Genomic DNA, 23493 nt, shown 5'->3' with positions numbered 1-23493 from the left:
TCATTTCAATGGGGGATTTCGACCACTGGGAGCCAGCCATTCATTTCAATGGGGGATTTCGACCACTGGGAGCCAGCCAATCAATTCAATGGGGGATTTCGACCACTGGGAGCCAGCCATTCATTTCAATGGGGGAATTTGAACCCTGTGAGCGCGGCATTCGACCCCTGGGCGCCCGCCATTCATTTCAATGGGCGATTTCGAGCCCTGGGCGCCCGCCATTCATTTCAATGGGGGAATTCGACCCCTGGTAGCCCGACATTCATTTCAATGGGGGATTTCGACCACTGGGAGCCAGCCATTCATTTCAATGGGGGATTTCGACCCCTAGGCGCCCGCCATTCATTTCAATGGGGGATTTCGACCCCTGGTAGCCCGCCATTCATTTCATTGGGGGATTTTGACTCCTGGGCGCCCGCCATTCATTTCAATGGGGGATTTCGACCGCTGGTAGCCAGCCTTTCATTTCAATGGTGGATTTCGAACCCTGGGCGCCCGCCATTCATTTCAATGGGGGATTTCGACCCCTGTGAGCACGCCATTCATTTCAATGGGGGAATTCGACCCCTGATAGCCCGCCATTCATTTCAATGGGGGATTTCGACCACTGGGCGCCCGCCATTCATTTTAATGGGGGATTTCGACCCCTGTGAGCCCGCCATTCATTTCAATGGGGGATTTCGACCCCTGGTAGCCCGGCGATTCATTTCAATGAGGGAATTCGACCCCTGGGAGCCCGCAATTCTTTTTAATGGGGGAATTCAAACCCTGGGAGCCCGCCATTCGACCACTGGCAGCCAGCCATTTATTTCAATGGGGGATTTCGACCCCTGGGAGCCCGCCATTCATTTCAATGGGCGATTTCGAGCCCTGGGCGCCCGCCATTCATTTTAATGGGGGAATTCAAAACCTGGGAGCCCGCCATTCGACCACTGGTAGCCAGCCATTTATTTCAATGGGGGATTTTTACCCCTGGTAGCCCGCCATTCATTTCATTGGGGGATTTTGACTCCTGGGCGCCCGCCATTCATTTCAATGGGGGATTTCGACCCCTGGTAGCCAGCCTTTCATTTCAATGGTGGATTTCGACCCCTGGGCGCCCGCCATTCATTTCAATGGGGGATTTCGACCACTGGGAGCCAGCCATTCATTTCAATGGGGGATTTCGACCCCTAGGCGCCCGCCATTCATTTCAATGGGGGATTTCGAACCCTGGAAGGCCGCCATTCGACCCCTGTGAGCCCCCCATTCATTTCAATGGGGGATTTCGACCCCTGGGAGCCCGCCATTCATTTCAATGGGGGATTTCGACCACTGGGCGCCCGCCATTCATTTTAATGGGGGATTTCGACACCTGTGAGCCCGCAATTCATTTCAATGGGGGATTTCGACCCCTGGTAGCCCGGCCATTCATTTCAATGAGGGAATTCGACCCCTGGGAGCCCGCCATTCATTTTAATGGGGGAATTCAAACCCTGGGAGCCAGCCATTCGACCACTGGTAGCCAGCCATTTATTTCAATGGGGGATTTCGACCCCTGGGCGCCCGCCATTCATTTCAATGGGGGAATTCGACCCCTGGTAGCCCGACATTCATTTCAATGGGGGATTTCGACCACTGGGAGCCAGCCATTCATTTCAATGGGGGATTTCAACCCCTAGGCGCCCGCCATTCATTTCAATGGGGGATTTTGACCCCTGGTAGCCCGCCATTCATTTCATTGGGGGATTTTGACTCCTGGGCGCCCGCCATTCATTTCAATGGGCGATTTCGAGCCCTGGGCGCCCGCCATTCATTTCAATGGGGGAATTCGACCCCTGGTAGCCCGACATTTATTTCAATGGGGGATTTCGACCACTGGGAGCCAGCCATTCATTTCAATGGGGGATTTCGACCCCTAGGCGCCCGCCATTCATTTCAATGGGGGATTTCGACCCCTGGTAGCCCGCCATTCATTTCATTGGGGGATTTTGACTCCTGGGCGCCCGCCATTCATTTCAATGGGGGATTTCAACCCCTGGTAGCCAGCCTTTCATTTCAATGGTGGATTTCGAACCCTGGGCGCCCGCCATTCATTTCAATGGGGGATTTCGACCCCTGTGAGCACGCCATTCATTTCAATGGGGGAATTCGACCCCTGATAGCCCGCCATTCATTTCAATGGGGGATTTCGACCACTGGGCGCCCGCCATTCATTTTAATGGGGGATTTCGACCCCTGTGAGCCCGCCATTCATTTCAATGGGGGATTTCGACCCCTGGTAGCCCGGCGATTCATTTCAATGAGGGAATTCGACCCCTGGGAGCCCGCAATTCATTTTAATGGGGGAATTCAAAACCTGGGAGCCCGCCATTCGACCACTGGTAGCCAGCCATTTATTTCAATGGGGGATTTCGACCCCTGGGAGCCCGCCATTCATTTCAATGGGCGATTTCGAGCCCTGGGCGCCCGCCATTCATTTTAATGGGGGAATTCAAAACCTGGGAGCCCGCCATTCGACCACTGGTAGCCAGCCATTTATTTCAATGGGGGATTTTTACCCCTGGTACCCCGCCATTCATTTCATTGGGGGATTTTGACTCCTGGGCGCCCGCCATTCATTTCAATGGGGGATTTCGACCCCTGGTAGCCAGCCTTTCATTTCAATGGTGGATTACGACCCCTGGGCGCCCGCCATTCATTTCAATGGGGGATTTCGACCACTGGGAGCCAGCCATTCATTTCAATGGGGGATTTCGACCCCTAGGCGCCCGCCATTCATGTCAATGGGGGATTTTGACCCCTGGGAGACTGCAATTCATTTCAATGGGGGAATTTGAACCCTGTGAGCGCGGCATTCGACCCCTGGTTGCCAGCCTTCATTTCAATGGGGGAATTCGAACCCTGGAAGGCCGCCATTCGACCCCTGTGAGCCCCCCATTCATTTCAATGGGGGATTTCGACCCCTGGGAGCCCGCCATTCATTTCAATGGGGGATTTCGACCCCTGTGAGCCCGCAATTCATTTCAATGGGGGATTTCGACCACTGGGCGCCCGCCATTCATTTTAATGGGGGATTTCGACCCCTGTGAGCCCGCAATTCATTTCAATGGGGGATTTCGACCCCTGGTAGCCCGGCCATTCATTTCAATGAGGGAATTCGACCCCTGGGAGCCCGCCATTCATTTTAATGGGGGAATTCAAACCCTGGGAGCCCGCCATTCGACCACTGGTAGCCAGCCATTTATTTCAATGGGGGATTTCGACCCCTGGGCGCCCGCCATTCATTTCAATGGGGGAATTCGACCCCTGATAGCCCGACATTCATTTCAATGGGGGATTTCGACCACTGGGAGCCAGCCATTCATTTCAATGGGGGATTTCAACCCCTAGGCGCCTGCCATTCATTTCAATGGGGGATTTTGACCCCTGGTAGCCCGCCATTCATTTCATTGGAGGATTTTGACTCCTGGGCGCCCGCCATTCATTTCAATGGGGAATTTCGACCCCTGGTAGGCAGCCTTTCATTTCAATGGTGGATTTCAACCCCTGGGCGCCCGCCATTCATTTCAATGGGGGATTTCGACCACTGGGAGCCAGCCATTCATTTCAATGGGGGATTTCGACCCCTAGGCGCCCGCCATTCATTTCAATGGGGGATTTCGACCCCTGGGAGACCGCCATTCATTTCAATGGGGGAATTCGAACCCTGTGAGCGCGGCATTCGACCCCTGGTTGCCAGCCATTCATTTCAATGGGGGAATTCGAACCCTGGAAGCCCGCCATTCGACCCCTGTGAGCCCGCCATTCATTTCAATGGGGGATTTCGACCCCTGGGTGACCGCCATTCATTTCAATGGGGGAATTCGAACCCTGTGAGCGCGGCATTCGACCCCTGGTTGCCAGCCATTCATTTCAATGAGGGAATTCGACCCCTGGGAGCCCGCAATTCATTTTAATGGGGGAATTCAAACCCTGGGAGCCCGCCATTCGACCACTGGTAGCCAGCCATTTATTTCAATGGGGGATTTCGACCCCTGGGAGCCCGCCATTCATTTCAATGGGCGATTTCGAGCCCTGGGCGCCCGCCATTCATTTTAATGGGGGAATTCAAAACCTGGGAGCCCGCCATTCGACCACTGGTAGCCAGCCATTTATTTCAATGGGGGATTTTTACCCCTGGTACCCCGCCATTCATTTCATTGGGGGATTTTGACTCCTGGGCGCCCGCCATTCATTTCAATGGGGGATTTCGACCACTGGGAGCCAGCCATTCATTTCAATGGGGGATTTCGACCCCTAGGCGCCCGCCATTCATGTCAATGGGGGATTTCGACCCCTGGGAGACTGCAATTCATTTCAATGGGGGAATTCGAACCCTGTGAGCGCGGCATTCGACCCCTGGTTGCCAGCCATTCATTTCAATGGGGGAATTCGAACCCTGGAAGGCCGCCATTCGACCCCTGTGAGCCCCCCATTCATTTCAATGGGGGATTTCGACCCCTGGGAGCCCGCCATTCATTTCAATGGGGGATTTCGACCCCTGTGAGCCCGCAATTCATTTCAATGGGGGATTTCGACCACTGGGCGCCCGCCATTCATTTTAATGGGGGATTTCGACCCCTGTGAGCCCGCAATTCATTTCAATGGGGGATTTCGACCCCTGGTAGCCCGGCCATTCATTTCAATGAGGGAATTCGACCCCTGGGAGCCCGCCATTCATTTTAATGGGGGAATTCAAACCCTGGGAGCCCGCCATTCGACCACTGGTAGCCAGCCATTTATTTCAATGGGGGATTTCGACCCCTGGGCGCCCGCCATTCATTTCAATGGGGGAATTCGACCCCTGGTAGCCCGACATTCATTTCAATGGGGGATTTCGACCACTGGGAGCCAGCCATTCATTTCAATGGGGGATTTCAACCCCTAGGCGCCCGCCATTCATTTCAATGGGGGATTTTGACCCCTGGTAGCCCGCCATTCATTTCATTGGGGGATTTTGACTCCTGGGCGCCCGCCATTCATTTCAATGGGGGATTTCGACCCCTGGTAGGCAGCCTTTCATTTCAATGGTGGATTTCAACCCCTGGGCGCCCGCCATTCATTTCAATGGGGGATTTCGACCACTGGGAGCCAGCCATTCATTTCAATGGGGGATTTCGACCCCTAGGCGCCCGCCATTCATTTCAATGGGGGATTTCGACCCCTGGGAGACCGCCATTCATTTCAATGGGGGAATTCGAACCCTGTGAGCGCGGCATTCGATCCCTGGTTGCCAGCCATTCATTTCAATGGGGGAATTCGAACCCTGGAAGCCCGCCATTCGACCCCTGTGAGCCCCCCATTCATTTCAATGGGGGATTTCGACCCCTGGGAGTCCGCCATTCATTTCATTGGGGGATTTCGACCCCTGGTAGCCTACCATTAATTTCAATTGGGGATTTCGACCCCTAGGCGCCCGCCATTCATTTCAATGGGGGAATTCGACTGCTGGGTGCTCGCCATTCATTTCAATGGGGGATTTCGACCCCAGGTAGCCCGCAATTCATTTCAATGGGGGATTTTTGCCCCTGGTAGCTCGCCATTCATTTCAATGGGGGATTTCGACCCCTGGGCACCCGCCATTCATTTCAATGGGGGATTTCGACCCCTGGTAGACCGCCATTCATTTCATTGGGAGATTTTGACCTCTGGGCGCCCGCCATTCATTTCAATGGGGGCATTCTTCCCCTGGTAGCCCGGCCATTCATTTCAATGAGGGAATTCGACCACTGGTAGCCCGCCATTCGACCCCTTGAAGCCAGCCATTCATTTCAATGGGGGCTTTCGACCCCTAGCCGCCCGCCATTCATTTCAATGGGGGAGTTCGACCGCTGGGCGCCTGCCATTCATTTCATTGGGGGATTTTGACTCCTGGGCGCCCGCCATTCAATTCAATGGGGGATTTTGACCCCTGGGCACCCGCCATTCATTTCAATGGGGGAATTTGGCCCCTGGTAGCCATACCATTCATTTCAATGGGGGATTTCGACCACTGGGAGCCAGCCATTCATTTCAATGGGGGATTTCGACCCCTAGGCGCCCGCCATTTATTTCAATGGGGGATTTCGACGCCTGGTATCCCGCCATTCATTTCATTGGGGGATTTTGACTCCTGGGCGCCCGTCATTCATTTCAATGGGGGATTTCGACCCCTGTGAGCCCGCCATTCATTTCAATGAGGGAATTCGACCCCAGGTATCCCGCAATTCATTTCAATTGGGGATTTTTACCCTGGTAGCTCGCCATTCATTTCAATGGGGGATTTCGACCCCTGGGCGCCCGCTATTCATTTCAATGGGGGATTTCGACCCCTTGTAGCCAGCCATTCATTTCAATGGGGGATTTCGACCCCTGGGCGCCCGCCATTCATTTCAATGGGGGAATTCGACCCCTGGTAGCCCGCCATTCATTTCAATGAGGGATTTCGACCACTGGGAGCCAGCCATTCATTTCAATGTGGGATTTCGAACCCTAGGCGCCCGCCATTCATTTCAATGGGGGATATCGACCCCTGGTAGCCCGGCCATTCATTTCAATGGGGGAATTCGACCCTTGGTAGCCTGCCATTCATTTCAATAAGGGATTTCGATGACTGGGAGCCAGCCATTCATTTCAATGGGGGATTTCGACCCCTAGGCGCCCGCCATTCATTTCATTGGGGGATTTTGACACCTGGGCGCCCGCCATTCATTTCAATGGGGGATTTCGACCCCTGGGCGGCCGCCATTCGACCCCTGGTAGTCAGCCATACATTTCAATGGGGTAATTCGACCCCTGGGAGCCCGCCATTCATTTTAATGGGGGATTCGAAACCTGGGAGCCCACCATTCGACCACTGGTAGCCAGACATTTATTTCAATGGGGGATTTCGACCCCTGGGCGCCCGCCATTCATTTCAATGGGGGAATTCGACCACTGGGAGCCAGCCATTCATTTAAATGAGGGAATTTGACCCCTGGGAGTCCGCCATTCATTTTAATGGGGGAATTCGAACCCTGGGAGCCCGCCATTTGACCACTGGTAGCCAGCCATTTATTTCAATGGGGGATTTCGATGACTGGGAGCCAGCCATTCATATCAATGGGGGATTTCGACCCCTAGGCGCACACCATTCATTTCAATGGGGGATTTTGACGCCTCGTAGCCCGCCATTCATTTCATTGGGGGATTTTGACTCCTGGGCGCCCGCCATTCATTTCAATGGGGGAATTCGAACCCTGGAAGCCCGCCATTCGACCCCTGTGAGCCCCCCATTCATTTCAATGGGGGATTTCGACCCCTGGGAGCCCGCCATTCATTTCATTGGGGGATTTCGACCCCTGGTAGCCTACCATTAATTTCAATTGGGGATTTCGACCCCTAGGCGCCCGCCATTCATTTCAATGGGGGAATTCGACTGCTGGGTGCTCGCCATTCATTTCAATGGGGGATTTCGACCCCAGGTAGCCCGCAATTCATTTCAATGGGGGATTTTTGCCCCTGGTAGCTCGCCATTCATTTCAATGGGGGATTTCGACCCCTGGGCACCCGCCATTCATTTCAATGGGGGATTTCGACCCCTGGTAGACCGCCATTCATTTCATTGGGAGATTTTGACCTCTGGGCGCCCGCCATTCATTTCAATGGGGGCATTCTTCCCCTGGTAGCCCGGCCATTCATTTCAATGAGGGAGTTCGACCGCTGGGAGCCCGCCATTCATTTAAATGGGGGATTTCGACCCCTGGTAGCCAGCCATTCATTTCATTGTGGGATTCCGACCCCTGGTATTCCGCCATTCATTTCAATGAGGGATTTCGACCCCTGGGAGTCCGCCATTCATTTCAATGGGGGATTTCGACCCCTGGTAGCCTACCATTAATTTCAATTGGGGATTTCGACCCCTAGGCGCCCGCCATTCATTTCAATGAGGGAATTCGACTCCTGGGTGCCCGCCATTCATTTCAATGAGGGAATTCGACTCCTGGGTGCCCGCCATTCATTTTAATGGGGGAATTCGAACCCTGGAAGCCCGCCATTCGACCCCTGTGAGCCCCCCATTCATTTCAATGGGGGATTTCGACCCCTGGGAGCCCGCCATTCATTTCAATAGGAGATTTCGACCCCTGGACGCCCGCCATTCATTTCAATGGGGGAATTCGAACCTTGGTAGCCTGCCATTCATTTCAATGAGGGATTTCGATGACTGGGAGCCAGCCATTCATTTCAATGGGGGATTTCGACCCCTAGGCGCACACCATTCATTTCAATGGGGGATTTTGACGCCTTGTAGCCCGCCATTCATTTCATTGGGGGATTTTGACTCCTGGGCGCCCGCCATTCATTTCAATGGGGGATTTCGACCCCTGGGCGCCCGCCATTCTACCCCTGGTAGTCAGCCATTCATTTCAATGGGGGATTTCGACCCCTGGGAGCCCGCCATTCATTTAAATGGGGGATTTCGACCCCTGGTAGCCAGCCATTCATTTCACTGGGGGATTTCGACCCCTGGTATTCCGCCATTAATTTCAATGAGGGATTTCGACCCCTGGGAGTCCGCCATTCATTTCAATGGGGGATTTCGACCCCTGGTAGCCTACCATTAATTTCAATTGGGGATTTCGACCCATAGGCGCCCGCCATTCATTTCAATGAGGGAATTCGACTCCTGGGTGCCCGCCATTCATTTTAATGGGGGAATTCGAACCCTGGAAGCCCGCCATTCGACCCCTGTGAGCCCCCCATTCATTTCAATGGGGGATTTCGACCCCTGGGAGCCCGCCATTCATTTCATTGGGGGATTTCGACCCCTGGTAGTCCGACATTCATTTCATTGGGGGATTTCGACCCCTTTGAAGCCCGCCATTCATTTCAATGGGGGATTTCGACCCCTGGTAGCCTACCAATAATTTCAATGGGGGATTTCGACCCCTAGGCACCCGCCATTCATTTCAATGGGGGAATTCGACCCCTGGTAGCCCGGCCATTCATTTCAATGAGGGAATTCGATTCCTGGGTGCCCGCCATTCATTTTAATGGGGGAATTCGAACCCTGGGAGCCCGCCATTCGACCACTGGTAGCCAGCCATTGATTTCAATGGGGGATTTCGACCCCTGGGCACCCGCCATTCATTTCAATGGGGGAATTCGACCCCTGGTAGCCCGCCATTCATTTCAATGGGGGATTTCGACCACTGGGAGCCAGCCATTCATTTCAATGGGGGATTTCGACCCCTAGGCGCCCGCCATTCATTTCAATGGGGGATATCGACCCCTGGTAGCCCGCCATTCATTTCATTGGAAGATTTTGACTCCTGGGCGCCCGCCTTTCATTTAAATGGTGGATTTCGACCCCTGGGCGCCCGCCATTCATTTCAATAGGAGATTTCGACCCCTGGACGCCCGCCATTCATTTCAATGGGGGAATTCGAACCTTGGTAGCCTGCCATTCATTTCAATGAGGGATTTCGATGACTGGGAGCCAGCCATTCATTTCAATTAGGGATTTCGACCCCTAGGCGCACACCATTCATTTTAATGGGGGATTTTGACCCCTCGTAGCCCGCCATTCATTTCATTGGGGGATTTTGACTCCTGGGCGCCCGCCATTCATTTCAATGGGGGATTTCGACCCCTGGGCGCCCGCCATTCGACCCCTGGTAGTCAGCCATTCATTTCAATGGGGGATTTCGACCCCTGGGAGCCCGCCATTCATTTAAATGGGGGATTTCGACCCCTAGTAGCCAGCCATTCATTTCATTGGGGGATTTCGACCCCTGGTATTCCGCCATTCATTTCAATGAGGGATTTCGACCCTTGGTAGTCCGCCATTCATTTCAATGGGGGATTTCGACCCCTGGTAGCCGACCATTAATTTTTAATTGGGGATTTCGACCCCTAGGCGCCCGCCATTCATTTCAATGACGGAATTCGACTCCTGGGTGCCCGCCATTCATTTTAATGGGGGAATTCGAACCCTGGAAGCCCGCCATTCGACCCCTGTGAGCCCCCCATTCATTTCATTGGGGGATTTCAACCCCTGGTAGTCCGACATTCATTTCAATGGGGGATTTCGACCCCTTTGAAGCCCGCCATTCATTTCAATAGGGGATTTCGACCCCTGTGAGCCCCCCATTCATTTCAATGGGGGATTTCGACCCCTGGGAGCCCGCCATTCATTTCATTGGGGGATTTCGACCCCTGGTAGTCCGACATTCATTTCATTGGGGGATTTCGACCCCTGGTATTCCGCCATTCATTTCAATGAGGGATTTCGACCCTTGGTAGTCCGCCATTCATTTCAATGGGGGATTTCGACCCCTGGTAGCCGACCATTAATTTTTAATTGGGGATTTCGACCCCTAGGCGCCCGCCATTCATTTCAATGACGGAATTCGACTCCTGGGTAACCGCCATTCATTTTAATGGGGGAATTCGAACCCTGGAAGCCCGCCATTCGACCCCTGTGAGCCCCTTATTCATTTCATTGGGGGATTTCAACCCCTGGTAGTCCGACATTCATTTCAATGGGGGATTTCGACCCCTTTGAAGCCCGCCATTCATTTCAATAGGGGATTTCGACCCCTGTGAGCCCCCCATTCATTTCAATGGGGGATTTCGACCCCTGGGAGCCCGCCATTCATTTCATTGGGGGATTTCGACCCCTGGTAGTCCGACATTCATTTCATTGGGGGATTTCGAGCCCTTTGAAGCCCGCCATTCATTTCAATGGGGGATTTCGACCCCTGGTAGCCTACCAATAATTTCAATGGGGGATTTCGACCCCTAGGCACCCGCCATTCATTTCAATGGGGGAATTCGACCCCTGGTAGCCCGGCCATTCATTTCAATGAGGGAATTCGATTCCTGGGTGTCCGCCATTCATTTTAATGGGGGAATTCGAACCCTGGGAGCCCGCCATTCGACCACTGGTAGCCAGCCATTGATTTCAATGGGGGATTTCGACCCCTGGGCGCCCGCCATTCATTTCAATGGGGGAATTCGACACCTGGTAGCCCGCCATTCATTTCAATGGGGGATTTCGACCACTGGGAGCCAGCCATTCATTTCAATGGGGGATTTCGACCCCTAGGCGCCCGCCATTCATTTCAATGGGGGATTTCGACCCCTGGTAGACAGCCTTTCATTTAAATGGGGGAATTCGAACCTTGGTAGCCTGCCATTCATTTCAATGAGGGATTTCGATGACTGGGAGCCAGCCATTCATTTCAATGGGGGATTTCGACCCCTAGGCGCACACCATTCATTTCAATGAGGGATTTTGACCCCTCGTAGCCCGCCATTCATTTCATTGGGGGATTTTGACTCCTGGGCGCCCGCCATTCATTTCAATGGGGGATTTCGACCCCTGGGCGCCCGCCATTCGACCCCTGGTAGTCAGCCATTCATTTCAATGGGGGATTTCGACCCCTGGGAGCCCGCCATTCATTTAAATGGGGGATTTCGACCCCTGGTAGCCAGCCATTCATTTCATTGTGGGATTCCGACCCCTGGTATTCCGCCATTCATTTCAATGAGGGATTTCGACCCCTGGGAGTCCGCCATTCATTTCAATGGGGGATTTCGACCCCTGGTAGCCTACCATTAATTTCAATTGGGGATTTCGACCCCTAGGCGCCCGCCATTCATTTCAATGAGGGAATTCGACTCCTGGGTGACCGCCATTTATTTCAATGAGGGAATTCGACTCCTGGGTGCCCGCCATTCATTTTAATGGGGGAATTCGAACCCTGGAAGCCCGCCATTCGACCCCTGTGAGCCCCCCATTCATTTCAATGGGGGATTTCGACCCCTGGGAGCCCGCCATTCATTTAATTGGGGGATTTCGACCCCTGGTAGTCCGACATTCATTTCAATGGGGGATTTCGACCCCTTTGAAGCCCGCCATTCATTTCAATGGGGATATCGACCCCTGGTAGCCCGGCCATTCATTTCAATGAGGGAATTCGACTCCTGGGTGCCCGCCATTCATTTTAATGGGGGAATTGGAACCCTGGGAGCCCGCCATTCGACCACTGGTAGCCAGCCTTTCATTTAAATGGTGGATTTCGACCCCTGGGCGCCCGCCATTCATTTCAATAGGAGATTTCGACCCCTGGGCGCCCGCCATTCATTTCAATGGGGGAATTCGACCCTTGGTAGCCTGCCATTCATTTCATTGAGGGATTTCGATGACTGGGAGCCAGCCATTCATTTCAATGGTAGATTTCGACCCCTAGGCGCCCGCCATTCATTTCATTGGGGGATTTTGACTCCTGGGCGCCCGCCATTCATTTCAATGGGGGATTTCGACCCCTGGGCGCCCGCCATTCGACCCCTTGTAGTCAGCCATTCATTTCAATGGGGTAATTCGACCCCTGGGAGCCCGCTATTCATTTTAATGGGGGAATTCGAACCCTGGGAGCCCGCCATTCGACCACTGGTAGCCAGCCATTTGTTTCAATGGGGGATTTCGACCCCTGGGCGCCCGCCATTCATTTCAATGGGCGATTTCGACCCCTGGGCGCCCGCCATTCATTTCAATGGGGAAATTCGACCAATGGGAGCCAGCCATTCATTTCAATGAGGGAATTCGACCCCTGGGAGTCCGCCATTAATTTTAATGGGGGAAATCGAACCCTGGGAGCCCGCCATTCGACCACTGGTAGCCAGCCATTTATTTCAATGGGGGATTTCGACCACTGGGAGCCAGCCATTCATTTCAATGGTGGATTTCGACCCCTAGGCGCCCGCCATCAATTTCAATGGGGGATTTCGACCCCTGGTAGCCCGCCATTCGTTTCATTGGGGGATTTTGACTCCTGGGCGCCCGCCATTCATTTCAATGGGGGATTTCGACCCCTGGTAGCCCGATATTCATTTCAATCGGGGATTTCGACCACTGGGAGCCAGCCATTCATTTCAATGGGGGATTTCGACCCCTAGGCGCCCGCCATTCATTTCAATGGGGGATTTCGACCCCTGGTAGCCCGCCATTCATTTCATTGGGGGATTTCGACTCCTGGACGCCCGCCATTCATTTCAATGGGGGATTTCGACCCCTGTGAGCCCGCCATTCATTTAAATGGGGGAATTCGACCCCTGGGAGCCCGCCATTCATTTCAAAGGGGGATTTCGACCCCTGTGAGCCCGCCATTCATTTCAATGGGAGAATTCGACCCCTGGTAGCCCGCCATTCATTTCAATGGGGGATTTCGACCACTGTGCGCCCGCCATTCATTTCAATGGGGGATTTCGACCCCTGTGAGCCCGCCACTCATTTCAATGGGGGATTTCGACCCCTGGTAGCCCGGCCATTCATTTCAATAAGGGAATTCGACCCCTGGGAGCCCGCCATTCATTTTAATGGGGGAATTCAAACCCTGGGAGCCCGCCATTCGACCACTGGTAGCCAGCCATTTATTTCAATGGGGGATTTCGACTCCTGGGCGCCCGCCATTCATTTCAATGGGCGATTTCGACCACTGGGAGCCAGCCATTCATTTCAATGGGGGATTTCGACCCCTAGGCGCCCAGCCATTCATTTTCAATGGGGGATTTCGACCACTGGGAGCCAGCCATTCATTTCAATGGGTGATTTCGACCCCTAGGCGCCCGCCATTCATTTCAATGGGGGAATTAGAACCCTGTGAGCGCGCCATTCGACCCCTGGTAGCCAGCCATTAATTTCAATGGGGGAATTCGAACCCTGGAAGCCCGCCATTCGACCCCTGTGAGCCCCCCATTCATTTCAATGGGGGATTTCGACCCCTGGGAGCCCGCAATTAATTTAAATGGGGGATTTCGACCCCTGGTAGCCAGCCATTGATTTCATTGGGGGACTTCGACCCCTGGTATTCCGCCATTCATTTCAATGAGGGATTTCGACCCCTGGGAGCCCGCCATTCATTTCAATGGGGGATTTCGACCCCTGGTAGCCTACCATTAATTTCAATTGGGGATTTCGACCCCTAGGCGCCCGCCATTCATTTCAATGAGGGAATTCGACTCCTGGGTGCCCGCCATTCATTTTAATGGGGGAATTCGAACCCTGGAAGCCCGCCATTCGACCCCTGTGAGCCCCCCATTCATTTCAATGGGGGATTTCGACCCCTGGGAGCCCGCCATTCATTTAATTGGGGGATTTCGACCCCTGGTAGTCCGACATTCATTTCAATGGGGGATTTCGACCCCTTTGAAGCCCGCCATTCATTTCAATGGGGGATATCGACCCCTGGTAGCCCGGCCATTCATTTCAATGAGGGCATTCGACTCCTGGGTGCCCGCCATTCATTTTAATGGGGGAATTGGAACCCTGGGAGCCCGCCATTCGACCACTGGTAGCCAGCCATTTATTTCAATGGGGGATTTCGACCCCTTTGAAGCCCGCCATTCATTTCAATGGGGGATTTCGACCACTGGGAGCCAGCCATTCATTACAATGGGGGATTTCGACCCCTAGGCGCCCGCCATTCATTTCAATGGGGGATATCGACCCCTGGTAGCCCGGCCATTCATTTCAATGAGGGAATTCGACTCCTGGGTGCCGCCATTCATTTTAATGGGGGAATTGGAACCCTGGGAGCCCGCCATTCGACCACTGGTAGCCAGCCATTTATTTCAATGGGGGATTTCGACCCCTTTGAAGCCCGCCATTCATTTCAATAGGAGATTTCGACCCCTGGGCGCCCGCCATTCATTTCAATGGGGGAATTCGACCCTTGGTAGCCTGCCATTCATTTCATTGAGGGATTTCGATGACTGGGAGCCAGCCATTCATTTCAATTGGGGATTTCGACCCCTAGGCGCCCGCCATTCATTTCATTGGGGGATTTTGACTCCTGGGCGCCCGCCATTCATTTCAATGCGGGATTTCGACCCCTGGGCGCCCGCCATTCGACCCCTGGTAGTCAGCCGGTAATTTCAATGGGGTAATTCGACCCCTGGGAGCCCGCCATTCATTTTAATGGGGGAATTCGAACCCTGGGAGCCCGCCATTCGACCACTGGTAGCCAGCCATTTATTTCAATGGGGGATTTCGACCCCTGGGCGCCCGCCATTGATTTCAATGGGCGATTTCGACCCCTGGGCGCCCGCCATTCATTTCAATGGGGAAATTCGACCAATGGGAGCCAGCCATTCATTTCAATGAGGGAATTCGACCCCTGGGAGTCCGCCATTCATTTTAATGGGGGAATTCAAACCCTGGGAGCCCGCCATTCGACCACTGGTAGCCAGCCATTTATTTCAATGGGGGATTTCGACTCCTGGGCGCCCGCCATTCATTTCAATGGGCGATTTCGACCACTGGGAGCCAGCCATTCATTTCAATGGGGGATTTCGACCCCTAGGCGCCCAGCCATTCATTTTCAATGGGGGATTTCGACCACTGGGAGCCAGCCATTCATTTCAATGGGTGATTTCGACCCCTAGGCGCCCGCCATTCATTTCAATGGGGGAATTAGAACCCTGTGAGCGCGCCATTCGACCCCTGGTAGCCAGCCATTAATTTCAATGGGGGAATTCGAACCCTGGAAGCCCGCCATTCGACCCCTGTGAGCCCCCCATTCATTTCAATGGGGGATTTCGACCCCTGGGAGCCCGCAATTAATTTAAATGGGGGATTTCGACCCCTGGTAGCCAGCCATTGATTTCATTGGGGGACTTCGACCCCTGATATTCCGCCATTCATTTCAATGAGGGATTTCGACCCCTGGGAGCCCGCCATTCATTTCAATGGGGGATTTCGACCCCTGGTAGCCTACCATTAATTTCAATTGGGGATTTCGACCCCTAGGCGCCCGCCATTCATTTCAATGAGGGAATTCGACTCCTGGGTGCCCGCCATTCATTTTAATGGGGGAATTCGAACCCTGGAAGCCCGCCATTCGACCCCTGTGAGCCCCCCATTCATTTCAATGGGGGATTCGACCCCTGGGAGCCCGCCATTCATTTAATTGGGGGATTTCGACCCCTGGTAGTCCGACATTCATTTCAATGGGGGATTTCGACCCCTTTGAAGCCCGCCATTCATTTCAATGGGGGATATCGACCCCTGGTAGCCCGGCCATTCATTTCAATGAGGGCATTCGACTCCTGGGTGCCCGCCATTCATTTTAATGGGGGAATTGGAACCCTGGGAGCCCGCCATTCGACCACTGGTAGCCAGCCATTTATTTCAATGGGGGATTTCGACCCCTTTGAAGCCCGCCATTCATTTCAATGGGGGATTTCGACCACTGGGAGCCAGCCATTCATTACAATGGGGGATTTCGACCCCTAGGCGCCCGCCATTCATTTCAATGGGGAAATTCGACCAATGGGAGCCAGCCATTCATTTCAATGAGGGAATTCGACCCCTGGGAGTCCGCCATTCATTTTAATGGGGGAATTCAAACCCTGGGAGCCCGCCATTCGACCACTGGTAGCCAGCCATTTATTTCAATGGGGGATTTCGACTCCTGGGCGCCCGCCATTCATTTCAATGGGCGATTTCGACCACTGGGAGCCAGCCATTCATTTCAATGGGGGATTTCGACCCCTAGGCGCCCAGCCATTCATTTTCAATGGGGGATTTCGACCACTGGGAGCCAGCCATTCATTTCAATGGGTGATTTCGACCCCTAGGCGCCCGCCATTCATTTCAATGGGGGAATTAGAACCCTGTGAGCGCGCCATTCGACCCCTGGTAGCCAGCCATTAATTTCAATGGGGGAATTCGAACCCTGGAAGCCCGCCATTCGACCCCTGTGAGCCCCCCATTCATTTCAATGGGGGATTTCGACCCCTGGGAGCCCGCAATTAATTTAAATGGGGGATTTCGACCCCTGGTAGCCAGCCATTGATTTCATTGGGGGACTTCGACCCCTGGTATTCCGCCATTCATTTCAATGAGGGATTTCGACCCCTGGGAGCCCGCCATTTATTTCAATGGGGGATTTCGACCCCTGGTAGCCTACCATTAATTTCAATTGGGGATTTCGACCCCTAGGCGCCCGCCATTCATTTCAATGAGGGAATTCGACTCCTGGGTGCCCGCCATTCATTTTAATGGGGGAATTCGAACCCTGGAAGCCCGCCATTCGACCCCTGTGAGCCCCCCATTCATTTCAATGGGGGATTCGACCCCTGGGAGCCCGCCATTCATTTAATTGGGGGATTTCGACCCCTGGTAGTCCGACATTCATTTCAATGGGGGATTTCGACCCCTTTGAAGCCCGCCATTCATTTCAATGGGGGATATCGACCCCTGGTAGCCCGGCCATTCATTTCAATGAGGGCATTCGACTCCTGGGTGCCCGCCATTCATTTTAATGGGGGAATTGGAACCCTGGGAGCCCGCCATTCGACCACTGGTAGCCAGCCATTTATTTCAATGGGGGATTTCGACCCCTTTGAAGCCCGCCATTCATTTCAATGGGGGATTTCGACCACTGGGAGCCAGCCATTCATTACAATGGGGGATTTCGACCCCTAGGCGCCCGCCATTCATTTCAATGGGGGATATCGACCCCTGGTAGCCCGGCCATTCATTTCAATGAGGGAATTCGACTCCTGGGTGCCGCCATTCATTTTAATGGGGGAATTGGAACCCTGGGAGCCCGCCATTCGACCACTGGTAGCCAGCCATTTATTTCAATGGGGGATTTCGACCCCTTTGAAGCCCGCCATTCATTTCAATAGGAGATTTCGACCCCTGGGCGCCCGCCATTCATTTCAATGGGGGAATTCGACCCTTGGTAGCCTGCCATTCATTTCATTGAGGGATTTCGATGACTGGGAGCCAGCCATTCATTTCAATTGGGGATTTCGACCCCTAGGCGCCCGCCATTCATTTCATTGGGGGATTTTGACTCCTGGGCGCCCGCCATTCATTTCAATGCGGGATTTCGACCCCTGGGCGCCTGCCATTCGACCCCTGGTAGTCAGCCGGTAATTTCAATGGGGTAATTCGACCCCTGGGAGCCCGCCATTCATTTTAATGGGGGAATTCGAACCCTGGGAGCCCGCCATTCGACCACTGGTAGCCAGCCATTTATTTCAATGGGGGATTTCGACCCCTGGGCGCCCGCCATTGATTTCAATGGGCGATTTCGACCCCTGGGCGCCCGCCATTCATTTCAATGGGGAAATTCGACCAATGGGAGCCAGCCATTCATTTCAATGAGGGAATTCGACCCCTGGGAGTCCGCCATTAATTTTAATGGGGGAATTCGAACCCTGGTAGCCAGCCATTTATTTCAATGGGGGATTTCATCCCTGGTAGCCCGACATTCATTTCAATGGGGGATTTCGACCACTGGGAGCCAGCCATTCATTTCAATGGTGGATTTCGACCCCTAGGCGCCCGCCATTAATTTCAATGGGGGATTTCGACCCCTGGTAGCCTGCCATTCGTTTCATTGGGGGATTTTGACTCCTGGGCGCCCGCCATTCATTTCAATGGGGGATTTCGACCCCTGGTAGCCCGATATTCATTTCAATGGGGGATTTCGACCACTGGGAGCCAGCCATTCATTTCAATGGGGGATTTCGACCCCTAGGCGCCCGCCATTCATTTCAATGGGGGATTTCGACCCCTGGTAGCCCGCCATTCATTTCATTGGGGGATTTTGACTCCTGGAAGCCCGCCATTCTTTTCAATGGGGGATTTCGACCCCTGTGATCCCGCCATTCATTTAAATGGGGGAATTCGACCCCTGGGAGCCCGCCATTCATTTCAAAGGGGGATTTCGACCCCTGTGAGCCCGCCATTCATTTCAATGGGGGAATTCGACCCCTGGTAGCCCGCCATTCATTTCAATGGGGGATTTCGACCACTGTGCACCCGCCATTCATTTCAATGGGGGATTTCGACCCCTGGGAGCCCGCCATTCATTTTAATGGGGGAATTCAAACCCTGGGAGCCCGCCATTCGACCACTGGTAGCCAGCCATTTATTTCAATGGGGGATTTCGACTCCTGGGCGCCCGCCATTCATTTCAATGGGCGATTTCGACCACTGGGAGCCAGCCATTCATTTCAATAGGGGATTTCGACCCCTAGGCGCCCAGCCATTCATTTTCAATGGGGGATTTCGACCACTGGGAGCCAGCCATTCATTTCAATGGGTGATTTCGACCCCTAGGCACCCGCCATTCATTTCAATGGGGGAATTCGACCCCTGGTAGCCCGGCCATTCATTTCAATGAGGGAATTCGATTCCTGGGTGCCCGCCATTCATTTTAATGGAGGAATTCGAACCCTGGGAGCCCGCCATTCGACCACTGGTAGCCAGCCATTGATTTCAATGGGGGATTTCGACCCCTGGGCGCCCGCCATTCATTTCAATGGGGGAATTCGACACCTGGTAGCCCGCCATTCATTTCAATGGGGGATTTCGACCACTGGGAGCCAGCCATTCATTTCAATGGGGGATTTCGACCCCTAGGCTCCCGCCATTCATTTCAATGGGGGATTTCGACCCCTGGTAGACAGCCTTTCATTTAAATGGTGGATTTCGACCCCTGGGCGCCCGCCATTCATTTCAATAGGAGATTTCGACCCCTGGACGCCCGCCATTCATTTCAATGGGGGAATTCGAACCTTGGTAGCCTGCCATTCATTTCAATGAGGGATTTCGATGACTGGGAGCCAGCCATTCATTTCAATGGGGGATTTCGACCCCTAGGCGCACACCATTCATTTCAATGAGGGATTTTGACCCCTCGTAGCCCGCCATTCATTTCATTGGGGGATTTTGACTCCTGGGCGCCCGCCATTCATTTCAATGGGGGATTTCGACCCCTGGGCGCCCGCCATTCGACCCCTGGTAGTCAGCCATTCATTTCAATGGGGGATTTCGACCCCTGGGAGCCCGCCATTCATTTAAATGGGGGATTTCGACCCCTGGTAGCCAGCCATTCATTTCATTGTGGGATTCCGACCCCTGGTATTCCGCCATTCATTTCAATGAGGGATTTCGACCCCTGGGAGTCCGCCATTCATTTCAATGGGGGATTTCGACCCCTGGTAGCCTACCATTAATTTCAATTGGGGATTTCGACCCCTAGGCGCCCGCCATTCATTTCAATGAGGGAATTCGACTCCTGGGTGACCGCCATTTATTTCAATGAGGGAATTCGACTCCTGGGTGCCCGCCATTCATTTTAATGGGGGAATTCGAACCCTGGAAGCCCGCCATTCGACCCCTGTGAGCACCCCATTCATTTCAATGGGGGATTTCGACCCCTGGGAGCCCGCCATTCATTTAATTGGGGGATTTCGACCCCTGGTAGTCCGACATTCATTTCAATGGGGGATTTCGACCCCTTTGAAGCCCGCCATTCATTTCAATGGGGGATATCGACCCCTGGTAGCCCGGCCATTCATTTCAATGAGGGAATTCGACTCCTGGGTGCCCGCCATTCATTTTAATGGGGGAATTGGAACCCTGGGAGCCCGCCATTCGACCACTGGTAGCCAGCCTTTCATTTAAATGGTGGATTTCGACCCCTGGGCGCCCGCCATTCATTTCAATAGGAGATTTCGACCCCTGGGCGCCCGCCATTCATTTCAATGGGGGAATTCGACCCTTGGTAGCCTGCCATTCATTTCATTGAGGGATTTCGATGACTGGGAGCCAGCCATTCATTTCAATGGTAGATTTCGACCCCTAGGCGCCCGCCATTCATTTCATTGGGGGATTTTGACTCCTGGGCGCCCGCCATTCATTTCAATGGGGGATTTCGACCCCTGGGCGCCCGCCATTCATTTCAATGGGGGATTTCGACCCCTGGGAGCCCGCCATTCATTTAATTGGGGGATTTCGACTCCTGGACGCCCGCCATTCATTTCAATGGGGGATTTCGACCCCTGTGAGCCCGCCATTCATTTAAATGGGGGAATTCGACCCCTGGGAGCCCGCCATTCATTTCATAGGGGAATTTCGACCCCTGTGAGCCCGCCATTCATTTCAATGGGAGAATTCGACCCCTGGTAGCCCGCCATTCATTTCAATGGGGGATTTCGACCACTGTGCGCCCGCCATTCATTTCAATGGGGGATTTCGACCCCTGTGAGCCCGCCACTCATTTCAATGGGGGATTTCGACCCCTGGTAGCCCGGCCATTCATTTCAATAAGGGAATTCGACCCCTGGGAGCCCGCCATTCATTTTAATGGGGGAATTCAAACCCTGGGAGCCCGCCATTCGACCACTGGTAGCCAGCCATTTATTTCAATGGGGGATTTCGACTCCTGGGCGCCCGCCATTCATTTCAATGGGCGATTTCGACCACTGGGAGCCAGCCATTCATTTCAATGGGGGATTTCGACCCCTAGGCGCCCAGCCATTCATTTTCAATGGGGGATTTCGACTCCTGGGCGCCCGCCATTCATTTCAATGGGCGATTTCGACCACTGGGAGCCAGCCATTCATTTCAATAGGGGATTTCGACCCCTCGTAGCCCGCCATTCATTTCATTGGGGGATTTTGACTCCTGGGCGCCCGCCATTCATTTCAATGGGGGATTTCGACCCCTGGGCGCCCGCCATTCGACCCCTGGTAGTCAGCCATTCATTTCAATGGGGGATTTCGACCCCTGGGAGCCCGCCATTCATTTAAATGGGGGATTTCGACCCCTGGTAGCCAGCCATTCATTTCATTGTGGGATTCCGACCCCTGGTATTCCGCCATTCATTTCAATGAGGGATTTCGACCCCTGGGAGTCCGCCATTCATTTCAATGGGGGATTTCGACCCCTGGTAGCCTACCATTAATTTCAATTGGGGATTTCGACCCCTAGGCGCCCGCCATTCATTTCAATGAGGGAATTCGACTCCTGGGTGACCGCCATTTATTTCAATGAGGGAATTCGACTCCTGGGTGCCCGCCATTCATTTTAATGGGGGAATTCGAACCCTGGAAGCCCGCCATTCGACCCCTGTGAGCCCCCCATTCATTTCAATGGGGGATTTCGACCCCTGGTAGCCCGCCATTCATTTCATTGGGGGATTTCGACTCCTGGACGCCCGCCATTCATTTCAATGGGGGATTTCGACCCCTGTGAGCCCGCCATTCATTTAAATGGGGGAATTCGACCCCTGGGAGCCCGCCATTCATTTCATAGGGGAATTTCGACCCCTGTGAGCCCGCCATTCATTTCAATGGGAGAATTCGACCCCTGGTAGCCCGCCATTCATTTCAATGGGGGATTTCGACCACTGTGCGCCCGCCATTCATTTCAATGGGGGATTTCGACCCCTGTGAGCCCGCCACTCATTTCAATGGGGGATTTCGACCCCTGGTAGCCCGGCCATTCATTTCAATAAGGGAATTCGACCCCTGGGAGCCCGCCATTCATTTTAATGGGGGAATTCAAACCCTGGGAGCCCGCCATTCGACCACTGGTAGCCAGCCATTTATTTCAATGGGGGATTTCGACTCCTGGGCGCCCGCCATTCATTTCAATGGGCGATTTCGACCACTGGGAGCCAGCCATTCATTTCAATGGGGGATTTCGACCCCTAGGCGCCCAGCCATTCATTTTCAATGGGGGATTTCGACCACTGGGAGCCAGCCATTCATTTCAATGGGTGATTTCGACCCCTAGGCGCCCGCCATTCATTTCAATGGGGGAATTAGAACCCTGTGAGCGCGCCATTCGACCCCTGGTAGCCAGCCATTAATTTCAATGGGGGAATTCGAACCCTGGAAGCCCGCCATTCGACCCCTGTGAGCCCCCCATTCATTTCAATGGGGGATTTCGACCCCTGGGAGCCCGCAATTAATTTAAATGGGGGATTTCGACCCCTGGTAGCCAGCCATTGATTTCATTGGGGGACTTCGACCCCTGGTATTCCGCCATTCATTTCAATGAGGGATTTCGACCCCTGGGAGCCCGCCATTCATTTCAATGGGGGATTTCGACCCCTGGTAGCCTACCATTAATTTCAATTGGGGATTTCGACCCCTAGGCGCCCGCCATTCATTTCAATGAGGGAATTCGACTCCTGGGTGCCCGCCATTCATTTTAATGGGGGAATTCGAACCCTGGAAGCCCGCCATTCGACCCCTGTGAGCCCCCCATTCATTTCAATGGGGGATTTCGACCCCTGGGAGCCCGCCATTCATTTAATTGGGGGATTTCGACCCCTGGTAGTCCGACATTCATTTCAATGGGGGATTTCGACCCCTTTGAAGCCCGCCATTCATTTCAATGGGGGATATCGACCCCTGGTAGCCAGCCATTCATTTCAATGGGGGATTTCGACCCCTAGGCGCCCAGCCATTCATTTTCAATGGGGGATTTCGACCACTGGGAGCCAGCCATTCATTTCAATGGGTGATTTCGACCCCTAGGCGCCCGCCATTCATTTCAATGGGGGAATTAGAACCCTGTGAGCGCGCCATTCGACCCCTGGTAGCCAGCCATTAATTTCAATGGGGGAATTCGAACCCTGGAAGCCCGCCATTCGACCCCTGTGAGCCCCCCATTCATTTCAATGGGGGATTTCG

Source organism: Vanacampus margaritifer, chromosome 13, assembly GCF_051991255.1.
Source record: "Vanacampus margaritifer isolate UIUO_Vmar chromosome 13, RoL_Vmar_1.0, whole genome shotgun sequence".
Lineage (NCBI taxonomy): Eukaryota > Metazoa > Chordata > Actinopteri > Syngnathiformes > Syngnathidae > Vanacampus > Vanacampus margaritifer.
The sequence above is the reverse complement of the archived record's forward strand: the minus strand, read 5'-3'. Positions refer to the sequence as shown.